Source organism: Ascaphus truei, chromosome 19 (genome assembly GCF_040206685.1).
Source record: "Ascaphus truei isolate aAscTru1 chromosome 19, aAscTru1.hap1, whole genome shotgun sequence".
NCBI classification, from domain to species: domain Eukaryota; kingdom Metazoa; phylum Chordata; class Amphibia; order Anura; family Ascaphidae; genus Ascaphus; species Ascaphus truei.
In genome coordinates, this window is record NC_134501.1 from 31,263,964 (window position 1) to 31,279,204 (window position 15,241).

The following is a 15,241-nucleotide window of genomic DNA, read 5'->3' on the forward strand; positions in this document are numbered from 1 at the left end:
CACCTGCATAATATGGTTGATCAACTTGTTTGGTCCTATGAATGTTTCCTATTCCATGGCTGTTTTGCTCTTTGGTCTTAACAACTGTTTAGAGTCCTCTTTTGTAGGATCATTGTTGGATTTATTACGTACATCTGTTTGCTTTAGGCCTGTTTATGGCAATGCTTTAATACCATCAGACTCGTTTTAGCAGTGTAAAATAATATTTATTGGCTATTTACTTCTTTAACCAAGGCTATACTGAAAAAAGCTGTAATGCAGCAGGCATAAGCTTATAGAGTACACTAAAAATAGGTTCACTCAATTCAATAGGTTACATAGTAGATGAGGTTGAAAAAAGACGTACGTCCATCATGTTCAATCTATGCATAATTTAGACAACAGATACTTTATCCTATACTTGCTTATTGATCCATAGGAAGGCAAACAAAAACCATAGATATCCAATGATATCTCATAAGGGGAAAATAAATTCCTTCCTGACTCCAAGACTTTTTTAACAAATCTGTTGTATCTGCCATCACAGTCTCCATGGGTAATGAATTCCACATTTTAACGGTCATTACTAAAGAACCCTTTCCTTTGTTGCTGGTGAAATCGCCTTTCCTCCAACCTAAAGGGATGGCCCGAGTCCTTTGTACTGCCCGTGGGATGAAAAGTTATTTTGAAAGCTCATTGTATTGTCCCCGAATATAGGTGAGGTGTAGCGAGTTGGCTATTATTTGCTGTACACTGTACAGTTGAGGTTTTAAGTCACTTTTTTTTAAATATACCCACCGTAACTTTTTAATGCCTAAAAAATATTTGAAAAGGTTAAAAAAGCCTTTGTTTTAATTTACAGTAGTGTTTCTCTAACTATTTTTATTCAAAGCTAAAAAGCTGTAGTGGTTAATCTGATGTATAAGGAGGTTAAATGTCAGTAAAGAAAAAAAACCTGAAATTTACTGGTTGCATAAGTGTTAAGCCCCACAAGTCCGTACTTGGTAGAAGCCCCTTTTGCAGCGAATACTGCTACAAGTCTTTTTTTTTTTCCTGTTTTTATCGATCTCTATTAGCTTTGCACAGTAGAATAGTGACATTTCTGCCCATTCTTCACTTGAAAATTGACCTCCATATTTATGAACAATTGGTTAACTGAGGAAGAAGTTCATAAGCGACTTGAAAAAATTTAAGTAAATGGCCCCGATGACATACATCCAAGAGTTCTCAAGGAGTTAAGCTCAGTAATAGCCAAACCATTATATTTAATATTCAAGGACTCCATTTTCACAGGCTTATGTAAAGCAGATGTAAGCTGTTGACTGTAAGCTCCTCGGGGCAGGGACTCCTCTTCCTTAATGTTACTTTTATGTCTAACAGCAATACAAAGGAGATTATAGGTGGCACACCACTGTTTTAAAGAATTTTTTTTTTGTGAGGTGTTTGGTCTGAGGAAGGGACTGCTTGTCCTGAAACGTTACTATTGTTAGCTCGATGCATCAATACATTTGAAATCATTTGATTCCACTACAATTTGTGTGCCTCTTCCTTTCTCCTATCTTACTTTTATGTCTAAAGCACTTATTCCCATGCTCTGTTATTTATTTGATTACCACATGTATTACTACTGTGAAGCGCTATATACATTATATAAATAAAGACATACAATACAATGTGGTGTCTATATTTAAAAAAGGAGCTAGATCACAACTGGGGAATTACAGACCTGTAAGTGTGACTTCAATAGTGGGGAAACTACTTGAAGGTTTAATACGGGATAATATTCAGGAATACCTAATAGAAAACAAAATTATTATTAATAGTAGGCATGGATTTATGATGGACAGATCATGCCAAACTAACCTATTTGTTTCTGTTAGGAGGTAAGTAGGAATTTAGACCAAGGTAATGCAGTTGATGTTGTCTACATGGATTTTGCAAAGGCTTTTGATACAGTTTCACACAAGAGGTTGGTGTACAAAATAAAGAAAATTGGACTCAGTAATAATATATGCACCTGGATTGAAAACTGGTTAAAGGACAGACAACAAAGGGTTGTCAAAAATTGAACTTTTTCAGGTTGGGCTAAAGTTGTGAGTGGAGTTCCTCAGCGATCGGTACTGGGACCCCTGCTTTTTAACTTGTTTATTAATGACCTTGAGGTTGGTATCGAGGGCAAAGTCTCTATCTTTGCTGATGATACTAAATTGTGTAAGGTAATAGAATCAGAGCAGGATGTAATTTCTCTTCAGAAGGACTTGGAGAGACTGGAAATGTGGGCAGGTAAATGGCAGATGAGGTTTAATACAGATAAATGTAAGGTTATGCATTTGGGATGCAAGAATAAAAAGGCAAATTACAAATTAAATGGGGATAAATTGGGGGAATCCTTGATGAGAAGGATTTAGGAGTGCTTGTAGACAGCAGGCTTAGCAATAGTGCCCAAAGTCATGCAGTAGCTGCAAAGGCAAACAAGATCTTATCTTGCATCAAACGGGCAATGGATGTAAACATAATTATGCCCCTTTACAAAGCATTAGTAAGACCACACCTTGAATATGGAGTACAATTTTGGGCACCAATCCTAAGAAAAGACATTATGGAACTAGAGAGAGTGCAGAGAAGAGCCACCAAATTAATAAAGGGGATGGACAATCTAACTTATGAGGAGAGGCTAGCAAAACTAGATTTATTTACATTAGAAAAGAGGCGTCTAAGAGGGGATATGATAACTATATACAAATATATTCAGGGACAATACAAGGAGCTTTCAAAAGAACTATTCATCCCACGGCAGTACAAAGGACTCGGGGGCATCCGTTAAGGTTGTAGGAAAGAGATTTCACCAGCAACAAAGGAAAGGCTTCTTTAAAGTAAGGGCAGTTAACATGTGGAATTCATTACCCATGGAAACTGATGGCAGATACAATAAATTTGTTCAAAAAAAGGTTGGACATCTTTTTAGATGGGAATGGTATACAGGGATATACCAAATAAGTAAATGGGAAGGATGTTGATCCAGGGATTAATCCGATTGCCAATTCTTGGAGTCAGGAAGGAATTTATTTTTCCCCTTATGAGATATCATTGGATGATGTGACTCTGGGGTTTTGTTTGCCTTCCTATGGATCATCAAGTATAGATGTGATAAAATATCTGTTGTCTAAATTTAGCATAGGTTGAACTTGATGGACGGAAGTCTTTTTTCAACCTCATCTACTATGTAACTTGATAAGTTTGGGGATTGTTGATGGACTGCAATCTTCAAGTCTCTCCATAAATGTTTGTTTTCAAGTCAGGACTTTGAGCCACTCAAGAACATTAATTCTCCTTGTTCAACCACTCTAGTGTGGATTTGGGTCATTATCCTGCTGACGTGAATTTTCTCCCCAGTTTGGGTCTTGGCTGACACAAATAGTTTTTCCTCAAGGACATGCCTGTACTTTGCACCATCCATTCTCCATTCTATGCTGACAAGCTTCCCAGTCCCTGCTGAAGAGAAGCATCCCCATAACATGATGTTGCCACCAGCATGCATGCCTTTATATAGTGCCATTGATGTACATAGCGCTTCACAGCAGTAATACATGTGACAATCATATACTGTAAATAACAAATAACACATAATGGGAAAAAGTGCTTCAGACATAAAAGTAACATTTAGGAAAAGAAGTCCATGCCCCGAAGAGCTTACAATTGAATTGGTATTAGGAAGAACATACAGAGACAATAGGAGGACATTCTGGTAAGTGCGTCTGCAAGGGGCCACGGTTTATGTATGAGGTGTAAAGTATCAGCCATGGAGCTACTCATATGCTTCCTAAGTGGGTGTGTTTTAAGATAGGTCTTAAAGGTGGATAGAGAGGGTGCTAGCCAGCGGTATGGGCAGTCAGTGAGAAAGGTTTAAGGCGGGACAAGGCTTTAGATACACAAAGGGTAGCAAGAAGAAATCCTTAAGCAGAAGGCAAGATTTTTTTATGATGCATAGCGAGAAATTAAGGCTGAGATGTAAGGAGGAGCAGAAGAGTGTAAAGCTTTAAAAGTAAGGAGCAGAATTGAATGTGTGATACAGGATTTGATAGGAAGCCTGGAGAGGAATTTCAGCAGGGGAGGCGCTGAGACAGATTTAGGAAAGAGTAGAGTGTTTCTGGCAGCAGCATTTAGGATAGATTGCAGGTGAGGCAGGAAGGCAGGAAGGCAGGAAGGCAGGACATCAGGAGATTACAGTAATAGAGATGGGAGAGAATGAGGGTCTGTGTCAGAATTTTAGCAGTCAACCAACAGAGGAAAGGGTGTATCTTTGTAATATTGCGGAGGAAAAATGAGGAGCTCTGTTTTTGCCATGTTTAAGTCGGAGGGCCACCCAGGATGATATAGCAGAGAGACATTCCGAAACTTTAGTCTGTACAGCAGGGTATGGGTTTGAAAAGTAAATGTGTGTGTCATCAGTAGAGAGGTGATATTTGAACCCAAGAGATGTGATTAGGTCACTTAGAGAGTCTGAGAAGAGGTCCCAGGACAGAACCCTGAGGTACCCCCAGAGAAATCGATAGAGGAGGTGTTGGCAAAAGAGACACAAAGTATGATGGAAAAGATAAGAGGAGATCCAGGATAGAGCTTTGTTATGAATACCAAGAGTATGGAGAATGTGAAGGAGAAGAGGGTGGTCCACAGTAACAAATACTGCAGAGAGGTCGAGTAATATGAGCAGAGTGTGATGACCTCTGTCTTTGGCAGCAGGGATGTAATTTGTTCTTTTAGTGAAGGCTGTTTCAGTCGAGTGAGCAATGCGGAAGCCAGATTGTAGAGGGTCTAGGAGAGAATAGGTGTTGAGAAAATGGAGCAAGCGAGAGAATACAAGACGTTCAAGGAGTTTAGTGGCAAAAGTCAGGAAGGAGACAGGACTATAATTGGAAAGACAGGTAGGGCCAAGCTTGCTGTTTTTGAGTAATGATATAACTGTTACACGTTTGAAGGAGGAGGGAAAGGTACCAGAGTAGACGGAGGAGTTAAAAATGTGTGTGAACGTAGGGATTCTAGTAGGGGCAAGAGGTTTTAGTATAGGGGAGAGAATGGGGTCAAGAGGACAGCTGGTAGAGGGAGAAGAGGAAATCGGCAACGACATCCTCTGACAGCGGGAAAAGTCAAGGAAGACAGGAGGAGAGTTAGGAAGAGGTGTAAGATGGGAGGAGGATACAGCAGTGATGTCCTCTGCAGAGGATGGTGCTAATTGGGTGAGGTGCAATGTTGACCTTGCACCAGACATGACGCTTGGATTTAAGACAAAAAACTTGTTTGCTAAAAAAAGCATATAGATTATACTGCAGACATATAACAAAAGATTTTGTGGTTAGACAACACTAAAATGTATAAAAAAAAATTGGGGGAGGGGCTCAAAATTTCAAGCTGTACATCTGACGCAAGCCAACAATGCACATCATCCAATTAACACCATCTCAACTCTCAAGCATGATGGTGGCAACATCATGTTATGAGGTTTAAATTCCGCAGGGACTGGGATACTTGTCATTATAGAGGGAAGAATGAATGGTGCAATGAACAGGTGAATCATTGAGGAAAACATGTCTGAGTCAGCCAAAACACTGAGACTGGGAGAGGAAATTCACATTTCAGCAGGACAATGACCCGGAACACAAAGCCACAGTGGTTGAAGAAGAGAATAATGTTCTTGAGTGGCCAAGTCAGTCATAACTTCAATTCAATCAAATATTTATTGAGAGACTTGAATATTGCAGTCCATTGACGACCCCCAACATATCAAAACTGGGTCAATTTTCCCACAAAAAATGGGCAAAAATGTCACCCTCCAACTGTACAAAGCTAGTAGAGACCTATCCAAAAAGATTTATAGCAGTATTTGCTGCAAAAGGTGCTTCTAACAAGTACTGACTTAAGAAGACCTTTATGCAACCAGCAAATTTTGATTTTTTTCTTCCTTTGCTGACATTTAACCTCCTCCATAGAGGTGTTCTGTGTAACCACTACAGCTTTGTAGCTTTGCATAAAAGTAGCTAGTTTTACGAATAATGTATGCACAGTTTTTCATTCAACAACTTATGACATTAGTAGGAGGTGAATATGTCTGCAAACCACTGCATATATATTTTTTTGGGGGGAGTTGCTGCTTTAAATAGGTTTTCTTGTGGATATTTAATTTTTACACACATTAGAAATGGCCTTTTTTTTATTTTATTCACATTGTAAATTAATAATGAAACTCTTCAGTAGTTTAACAGCAGATAAAAAATATTGTAAAATGTGTGTCCTTTTTAACACTGGGTGCCTATAGCAATTACACCATGAAGTCTGGCACTCCGTGAGCTGGCACTCTCATGGCTTGTTTATTGAGGGGAGATCATGTTTTGCACAAGTGTCTAAGAGGCGCAGGACTCATCTGTTCAGTCATGGTTCACTGTGGTGCCTCTCCAGCACTTCCAGGGTTAAAGTGGAACCCTTCCTGTACCCAATTTTTTTCTTATCGTCACAGAATTATAACTGGGTTGAAGTGGATCTGCACTGTTTGTACCTACAGGGACCAGTGGGTTCCTGATGGATTTACTTTTTAGGTGCTGTTGTTTCTACTTCCTTTTTGGAAAATCGGTATGGCTGCCACACAAGTCTCCCTCCAGAAGCCATTAGGAAGCTGCAATGTCATTGCTTATGTGTTACTATTGGGCGAATTTGGAAGCCAACATAAAAAAGCTAAATATCGACTCCAATGGTCCCCAGGTTTCAAACCACAGGGATTTTAAATCTTCACTAAATAAAGTTCACTATGTATATATTTTGTATGTAATAAAATTGTATTCTTTTTGTGGCCCATTCGACCTGTTTTAGAGTAGAGCTAATTATATGGTCTTTATATTACCAACTGAGAGAGAAAATATCTCATGGACTAATACAGTTCCTCTACTCCTTTGCATTGAGTGCAATATTTAGGGACCTTTTTGATCCCTTGTGGGTCACCATCTGTATCTGGGCCTCTGAATGGGGAAGTGTTTGTCAATCAGGTGTTTTCATTCCCCTTATCCCCACCCTGTCCTTATCGGAGAACCCATAAAGATGTGGGGAGGGGGGACACCGGCTGTACAGCCACTTGCTGAACACAGTGACATCAGACAAAAAGGGAAATAAGGGCAAATAAAACCCCTCTAACTTCTGAAAGTATTTTCTAGGTGTCAGATTTGTATAGAAACATGTATCAATCGCCTAGATGAGACCCCTTTAAATATGTCAGAATACCTTGTGAACAGAATATGAGCTCAAGGAAACCACACAATACTGTACAATATCCAAATGACCTTTGTAGGGGGGGGGGTACTGGTCAGAATGAGCGGAAGGAATGCATATACACGTCTAGTGTGTTTTGGAATTCAATGGAGGAGAGAGGAGGACACTTGAGAGGTAATAAAGTAATAAATGAGCTCAGTTTAACCCATGAGAAGCAAATGTATTTTCACCACGGGATGGCTATGGCTGAGATTCTTACACCGTGCCTCAGGTGTGCCCGGTGTGGAGCTGCGACTGCTCACTAGAAATCACTGTCTCTCTTCTAGCTAGTTTCAGCATTCTGTAGTCCAATGCTGTTGAAAAATCCGTGACCCCCGTGTGCGTCACTCCAATCACAATGTAGCAAGCCAAAAAACGTAGGATCGGTGGGTCTGCCGCCCCTGGCAAAAAATCAGAACTCGCCAAGGATGGAAAAATCAAAAGTACATTAATTTTATGCTGTAAAACAAAATACATAAATGGGAAATTGTCCATCCGTGGTGAGTTCCGATTTTTTTTTTTACCAGGGCCTGTAGTCCCATCGATCTTACATTTATTTTTTTCCCTTAAATATGTCACTGGAATGAAGTCACCTTGGTCCGAGGAGGAATTACCATTTTTTAAACTGTTTAATATTGTAGAGAAGGTATTACATGCGTGTTCAGTTTATTTCAAATATATGCTGGTAATGCAGTAGGGTTTGGGGTATTTGGACAATTATGCTTTGCAGTGCACATGAAATAAAAGTGTGTGCATTTTCAGGGTTGGATACTGCATTAACTATTGACATGTATATTACTTAAATGTAATGTTTTTTTTTTTTTTTACCAGATTCTGTGTGAATTCTAAAACATTCATTAAAAAAATGTTTCCCTCTGTGCAGTTGCTTTTGCATTTTTGACAAACGGAAACTTTGACCGGTTTTCTCCCCGAGGCATTGTCTGTTCATGCTATTTTCATATATTTGATTCATTTTAGAGGTTTATTAAATTAGACCAGGGTTGCACAGTTATTTTTCTATCAATTTTAAATGTATGGGGCATGGTTGCTGATGATAGTTGGTAACACAGATATGCCTTTTATCAGGGCTTTGTGAGGCCCTCCATAGAGTTCAAACAATCTGCCTCCATGGAGTCCAATTCTGAGCTGTTGAGCAGAGAGGGGGAAGGTATATATGCTGTTCCTGAAGCTTTGGAACACAGGTAAAATGGGTTTAAAGTTTTGGAGTTGGGCTGAAGCTCACCAATCGAGAAGAGCTGGAATAGATTCTTGTCCTAGAATGGTCCCCCTCTCATTGTTTTCTCGTTAACGCCTTTTAGTGCCCTATAGATCACAAGGGTCGGCATGTCTGTGGCCATTGTGACATACCCTGTACAGCATGCTTGTTTTCTAGTGATTGATTGCTATGGTGTGCTGATTGCAATTTGCACAGAAGTGGAGAACCCTCCTTCCATCGAAGGGAATGATGAGATCATGTGATTGCGCCTTAGCGATTTATATGATCAGGAATAGCAGGTGGGTTCCGTGGTCACTGATGTTGTAGGTGTCACAGTGAAGGGGTACCAAGGCCATGAAATAAAGGCATTCTGCTCAGCTGGGTGAGTCAAATAAAGTGACTGTAAAGTGTCAGTTCTGCAGCCCAGGGTTTGCTGCAGTCCTATTAATATGTAATATGTCTAAAATGTGCCCGCTAGGAATAAGGGGCCTATTGCACTGTTTGAAGGGTTAATTGGATAAGCGTGTCTGTGGTTATGTGGTCTAGCCCGGCGTTTCAACACTGTATCACTGTGTAAAAGCAGACAAGCAAGGGAAGCCTTAACCACAAGCTAAATTGGTTAAGTGATCTGCGGTCATGAAAAGATGCCAGATCGCAACATTGTATAATGTGGTTTCCTCATTCAATTAAGGTCAATTGGTAAAGTACGTCTGAGGTTATCGATTGAGGCCAGGGATTGCAACATTGCATCCCGACCGCAAACCGCAGACCGGGGAAAAGTTTAACCACAAACCACATTATAGACCTCACATAAATAAGCAGCTAACTTTTGATAGGCAGGTCCTGGCTTTCTAATTTTTGGTGTGCAGAGTGCTAGGGAGTAGACATATAATCTAGTATAGTATAAGAACTGTAACATTTATTTAAAATCATAAATGAGAAGTAGCTTAGAGTTTAGTACTTTAAAGTTATAGGAACCGGGACATTTACATTTCAGTTAGGCAGGACAGTGGATACATTAAGCATTCACCATTGTCATTTATGATCAGGGATGAGTCATGTATAATGTCAGTCAGGACTTCTGAGACTCCCTGTGGAGTAGGCTTCAGAGTGTCTGCAAAAGTCTGTGGCTTCAAAAGACACCGACCTGGGGAAAGTGCTAGATGTCAGGAAATGTATATAAACAGTTTGCCTAGCAGATGTCCAGGCATCCTGGAGAAAGGTAGACATTCTGCCACCGTGCCAGGGGGCTTGGTGAGGTATGCTAAGCGGGTTAAGTGTGAGGTTAGCGCATGACCCTTAGCATACCGTGAAGCCCTTTGCCCGGTTGCAGGAACTGCTGGCAAACTTGCCATTGGGTGGGAATTCGCTTCTCACACCAAGATTGGCTGTGTATTACCCAGATAGGCTTGGGAGGGGTGTAATAAGCCCGTGCAGGCTATCAGGTCGGGGTGTTCAAGTGTGTTCTACAGCGTTCATCTGTGTGTCATCGGAAAGGACGGCGTGCAGTACCAAGACGTTTCATCGCAACCAAGGATTGTACCCCGCTGTAAAAGTTCGTTAGGACTAAGGACTTGGAAACTAATTCTGCAAGCGCAGAATGAAAAAACTTATTTCGGCTGAGAAACGGGCTGCAAGTGGCGCCCCTAGCCAAAGACGGTTTTGCGTCTCGTTTGCGTATCAACCCCGCTCCTGGGAATTGATACCTAGAGACTGTATTTCGTGGACTTTCGTTCTGGAAACCATTTATTTAGTTTTACCTCATTCTCATAAGTGTTATTTCGTGTTATTTTGTAAATCAAGCTGTGTGTGTTTCTCGTGTGAATAAATAGAATTTATTTTATCTCATGCTTTATTCAATCAAAGGATCCAGGTATTTTTGTGGGATAAGCACTAGTCTCCCGTGACAGTAGGACCCTCCACCACTGAAGTGGTTACAGTAATCTGATTTTCTTTCTGTTTTTAACTGGTGTCCACTTGTGCAGGACCACACCCACCAACTGTACCTAATTAGCAGATGCACCTATTAAAGCCAGGTTTACCTAGCGTGTGAGAACCTAGCAGAATTCTGTTTACTGTCACCTATTGGTTGAAGCACGGAACCTTTAGCTAATTACAGAAGCTTCAAAATCAATGCCTGGTTTGATAAATGGTGTGTGTGTGTGCGTGTCTACATAACCAGAGACGGTTTTTATTGGTAAAATTATCTTTGCATGTAATTAATTGCATGTGTTATGGTGCAAATCAGCAAACAAAGTAAGAATATAAAGACCAGAAATAGTTAAGAGAAACGGGGGGGGGGGGGAGGGATGTGGGGATGTATCATGTCTTCCCCATCCGCCTCTAACTTCGGAGAAATTTCTCACATTGATCCGATTTCCTGTCCCAACACCAATTTGTCTTAATTTATTTATTTATTATCCGTCCAAAAGGGATTTTTTTCAGGAGTCTGTGGGTTAAGGTGGATCATACAAGCTTAAACGGCATCTTCATAACTCTCAAGCCAGGGGTTCCAGGTTCTATAAAATTAATCAGTGGATTGTTTTTTTTAAAAAAAGCAGTCAGCTTCTCCATGAGCATCAGTTCGTTTATTTATTTCTCTACCGTCTGTCTAGGGAGGGTAGGGGGGGGGAAAATATTTTTCCATGCACCCACTATGAAACATCTGGCTGCTGTTAGTATAAATGCAATCAGTTGTCTCATGGCAGCTTATATCTTCTGCTTTAGCCAGTAGTAAGATCAGCGGGTCGACGGGGATTGTTAACTCTGTTATATTACTAAAGATATTTTGGATCATTCACCAAAAATTTTGGATGGCCGGGCACATCCACCAGATGTGTACCATATCCCCCTTTTGTCCACAGCCTCTCCAAACACAAATCGGATAAATCTGCTGCAGCCTGCACGGTGTTAGATACCACTGAAATATGATTTTATATAAATACTAGCTGAGAGACCCGGCGTTGCCCGGGATGTAAATGCGTAATAGGTAGTATTATTTATAAATCGTGGAACAATAGGTGACTATTTGTTGTAAAGGTTGGATAATAATGTTGAAAAGAAAGATGGAATAAAATGTAATACGATGTTGTTTAAAAATGGTTTATTGTGTACACACCACAGTACAATGTATATTTTGGTGACATAACAGATGTAAAAATGTGAGGCGTGTGTCCTGCTAGGGTGTGAGGCGGCAGGTGGCGCGTGGGTTGTGAGTGCTGTCTGTGAGTGGGGGTCCTGCTAGGGTGTGAGGTGGCAGGTGGCGCGTGGGTTGTGAGTGCTGTCTGTGAGTCGGGGGCCTGCTAGGGTGTGAGGCGGCAGGTGGCGCGTGGGTTGAGAGTGCTGTCTGAGTGGGGGTCCTGCTAGGGTGTGAGGCGGCAGGTGGCGCGTGGGTTGTGAGTGCTCTCTGTGAGTGGGGGTCCTGCTAGGGTGTGAGGCAGTGGGTCAGTGATGTCGGTGCGTAGGGGCGGGAGGCAGCAGGTGTGTGTGGCGGCAGGTATGTGTCGAGTGTGGCGGGTTTCTGTTGAGTGCATGCAGCGGCTGTGAGGTGGTGGGTGAAAGGCAGAGGCGGGCGGAGTAAGGGCGGGTGAAAGGCAGAGGCGGGTGGGCGCGAAAGCAGAGGCGGGGAGGCAGGAAGGCGGGCAGGAAGGCAAAGGGTGGGGGGAAGGGTGTGGGAGGGGGGAAGGGAGAGGGAGGGGGGGAAGGGGGGAGGGTGTGGGAGGGGGAAGGGTGTGGGAGAGGTGAAGGGTGTGGGAAAGGGGAAGGGTGTGGGAGGGGGGAAGGGGGTGGGGGGGGAGGGAAAGGGGAGGAGGGGGGAGGGAAAGGGGAGGAGGGGGGAGGGAAAGGGGGGGAGGAGGGGGGAGGGAAAGGGGAGGAGGGGGAGGATGGAAAGGGGAGGAGGGGGAGGGAAAGGGGAGGAGGGGGGAGGGAAAGGGGAGGAGTGGGGTGGGAAAGGGGGGGAGGGAAAGGGGAGGAGGGGGGAGGGAAAGGGGAGGAGGGGGGAGGGAAAGGGGAGGAGGGGGGAGGGAAAGGGGAGGAGGGGGGAGGGAATGGGGAGGAGGGGGGAGGGAATGGGGAGGGAGGGAAAGGGGAGGGGGGGAGGGAAAGGGGAGGGGGGGAGGGAAAGGGGAGGGGGGAGGGAAAGGGGAGGGGGGGAGGGAAAGGGGAGGGAAGGGGAGGGGAAGGGGGGAGGGAAAGGGGAGGGGGGAGGGAAAGGGGAGGGGGAGGGAAAGGGGAGGGGGGAGGGAAAGGGGAGGAGGGGGGAGGGAAAGGGGAGGAGGGAAAGGGGAGGAGGGGGAGGGAAAGGGGAGGAGGGGGAGGAAAAGGGGAGGAGGGGGGAGGAAAAGGGGAGGAGGGGGGAGGAAAAGGGGAGGAGGGGGGAGGGAAAGGGGAGGAGGGGGGAGGGAAAGGGGAGGAGGGGGGTAAAGGGGAGGGGGGGAGGTAAAGGGGAGGGGGGAGGTAAAGGGGAGGTGGGGGAGGGGAAGGAAAGGGGAGGTGGGGGAGGGAGGGGGGAAGGAAAGGGGAGGGGGGAAGGAAAGGGGAGGGAAAGGGGAGGGAGGGAAAGGGGAGGGAAAGTGGAGGGGGGGGGAGGGAAAGGGGAGGGGGGAGGGAAAGGGGAGGGGGGAGGGAAAGGGGGGGGGAGGGAAAGAGGAATGGGGGGGAGGAAAAGTGGAACGGGAGGGAAAGGGGAGCGGGGGGGGAGGGAAAGGGGAGCGGGGGGGGAGGGAAAGGGGAGCGGGGGGGAGAAAGGGGAGCGGGGGGGAGAAAGGGGAGCGGGGGGGAGAAAGGGGAGCGGGGGGGGAGAAAGGGGAGCAGGGAGAAAGGGGAGCGGGGGGGAGAAAGGGGAGCGGGGGGGGAGAAAGGGGAGCGGGGGGGGGAGAAAGGGGAGCGGGGGGGGGGGAGAAAGGGGAGCGGGGGGGGAGAAAGGGGAGCGGGGGGGGGGAGAAAGGGGAGCGGGGGGGGGAGAAAGGGGAGCGGGGGGGGAGAAAGGGGAGCGGGGGGGGGAGAAAGGGGAGCGGGGGGGGGGAGAAAGGGGAGCGGGGGGGAGAAAGGGGAGCGGGGGGGGAGAAAGGGGAGCGGGGGGGGAGAAAGGGGAGCGGGGGGGGGAGAAAGGGGAGCGGGGGGGGGGAGAAAGGGGAGCGGGGGGGGGGAGAAAGGGGAGCGGGGGGGAAAAGGGGAGCGAGGGGGAGAAAGGGGAGCGGGGGGGGGGAAAGGGGAGCGGAGGGGGAGAAAGGGGAGCGGGGGGGGAGAAAGGGGAGCGGGGGGGGGGGAGAAAGGGGAGCGGGGGGGGGGAGAAAGGGGAGCGGGGGGGGGGGGAGAAAGGGGAGCGGGGGGGGGCGAAAGGGGAGCGGGGGGGGGCGAAAGGGGAGCGGGGGGGGAGAAAGGGGAGCGGGGGGGGAGAAAGGGGAGCGGGGGGGAGAAAGGGGAGCGGGGGGGAGAAAGGGGAGCGGGGGGGGGAAAGGGGAGCGGGGGGGGAAAGGGGAGCGGGGGGGAGAAAGGGGAGCGGGGGGGAAAGGGGAGTGGGGGGGGAAAGGGGAGTGGGGGGTGGAAAGGGGAGTGGGGGGGGGAAAGGGGAGTGGGGGGGAAAGGGGAGTGGGGGGGAAAGGGGAGTGGGGGGGAAAGGGGAGTGGGGGGGGTGGAGAGCAGTGGGCATATGTATTGTCATAATTTATGTATGTGCATGTCCCCCCCCTCCGTGCGTCCGTCCCCCTGCTGGTTCGGCTGGTGCCCCCCCCCGTGACTCGGCCCCCCCTCCCCCCGTGACTCGGCCCCCCCCTCCCCGTGACTCCCCCCCCCGTTCCCTGTGACTCGCGGCCCCCCCGTTCCCTGTGACTCGCCCCCCCCCCTCCGTGGTGCCCGCTTGGTCCCCCGATGTGCCGTCCGGCTGAGTGAGGCTCGTGCAGGCGGCGGCAGGAAGCACCCTGTGTGGGCCTGAGGCGCGAGGCTGCGCGGAGAGTTACTGGCACCATAAGCTGAGGCGGGACGCGCTGTGACTTACCTTAGGGGGAGGTAGCACCGGCTGGGGTAGGAGGGCCGCGCTTCCCGTCCGGAGCCGGTGCAGGGCGGCGCATGTGATGGGGGGGGGGGGGGCGGAGAGTGTGTGTGTGTGTGTGTGTGTGTGTGTGTGTGTGTGTGTGTGTGTGTGTGTGTGTGTGTGTGTGTGTGTGTGTGTGTGTGTGTGTGTGTGTGTGTGTGTGTGTGTGTGTGTGTGTGTGGCCCGTCACTCCGCCTCAGGCCAATGAGAGGTGTGCGGGGGCGGGCATGGCCTGAGCCGGAGTGACAGGCCAAAGGTGCTATGCGATTGGCCCTTGGGACGCAGACATACAGTGCTTTCAAAAATATATAGTAGATTCTCCTTGGTCGTTGTACAAATGGAGGTTTTTGCTGCGGATTCCCAAATATCCTCCCAGTCAATCACCGTATTGAGGTCTTCGGCCCATTTGAGCATAAAGTTGATCTGGGGTATTTACTGACGATTCCATTCCCAGATATATCCTTGTGATCAAACTCTTTTGGTAGGTACGTCTCCTACAATATGACTAAACATTTTAGAGATTAGGAAAAACGAGATTCTTGGATTTATTTTTTGTAATTTAAAATGTTATTGATTTTCAAGGCAAAGCATAATACACAATCCTTCCATTGATTCAATTAACATCCAAATAAAATCATAACACTAAGAACATAAGTCTGGGGGGTGGGAGGGGGGGAAGATGTAGTTCCTTCCCTTGTGTAGCATATCCCTTTAAACCGATT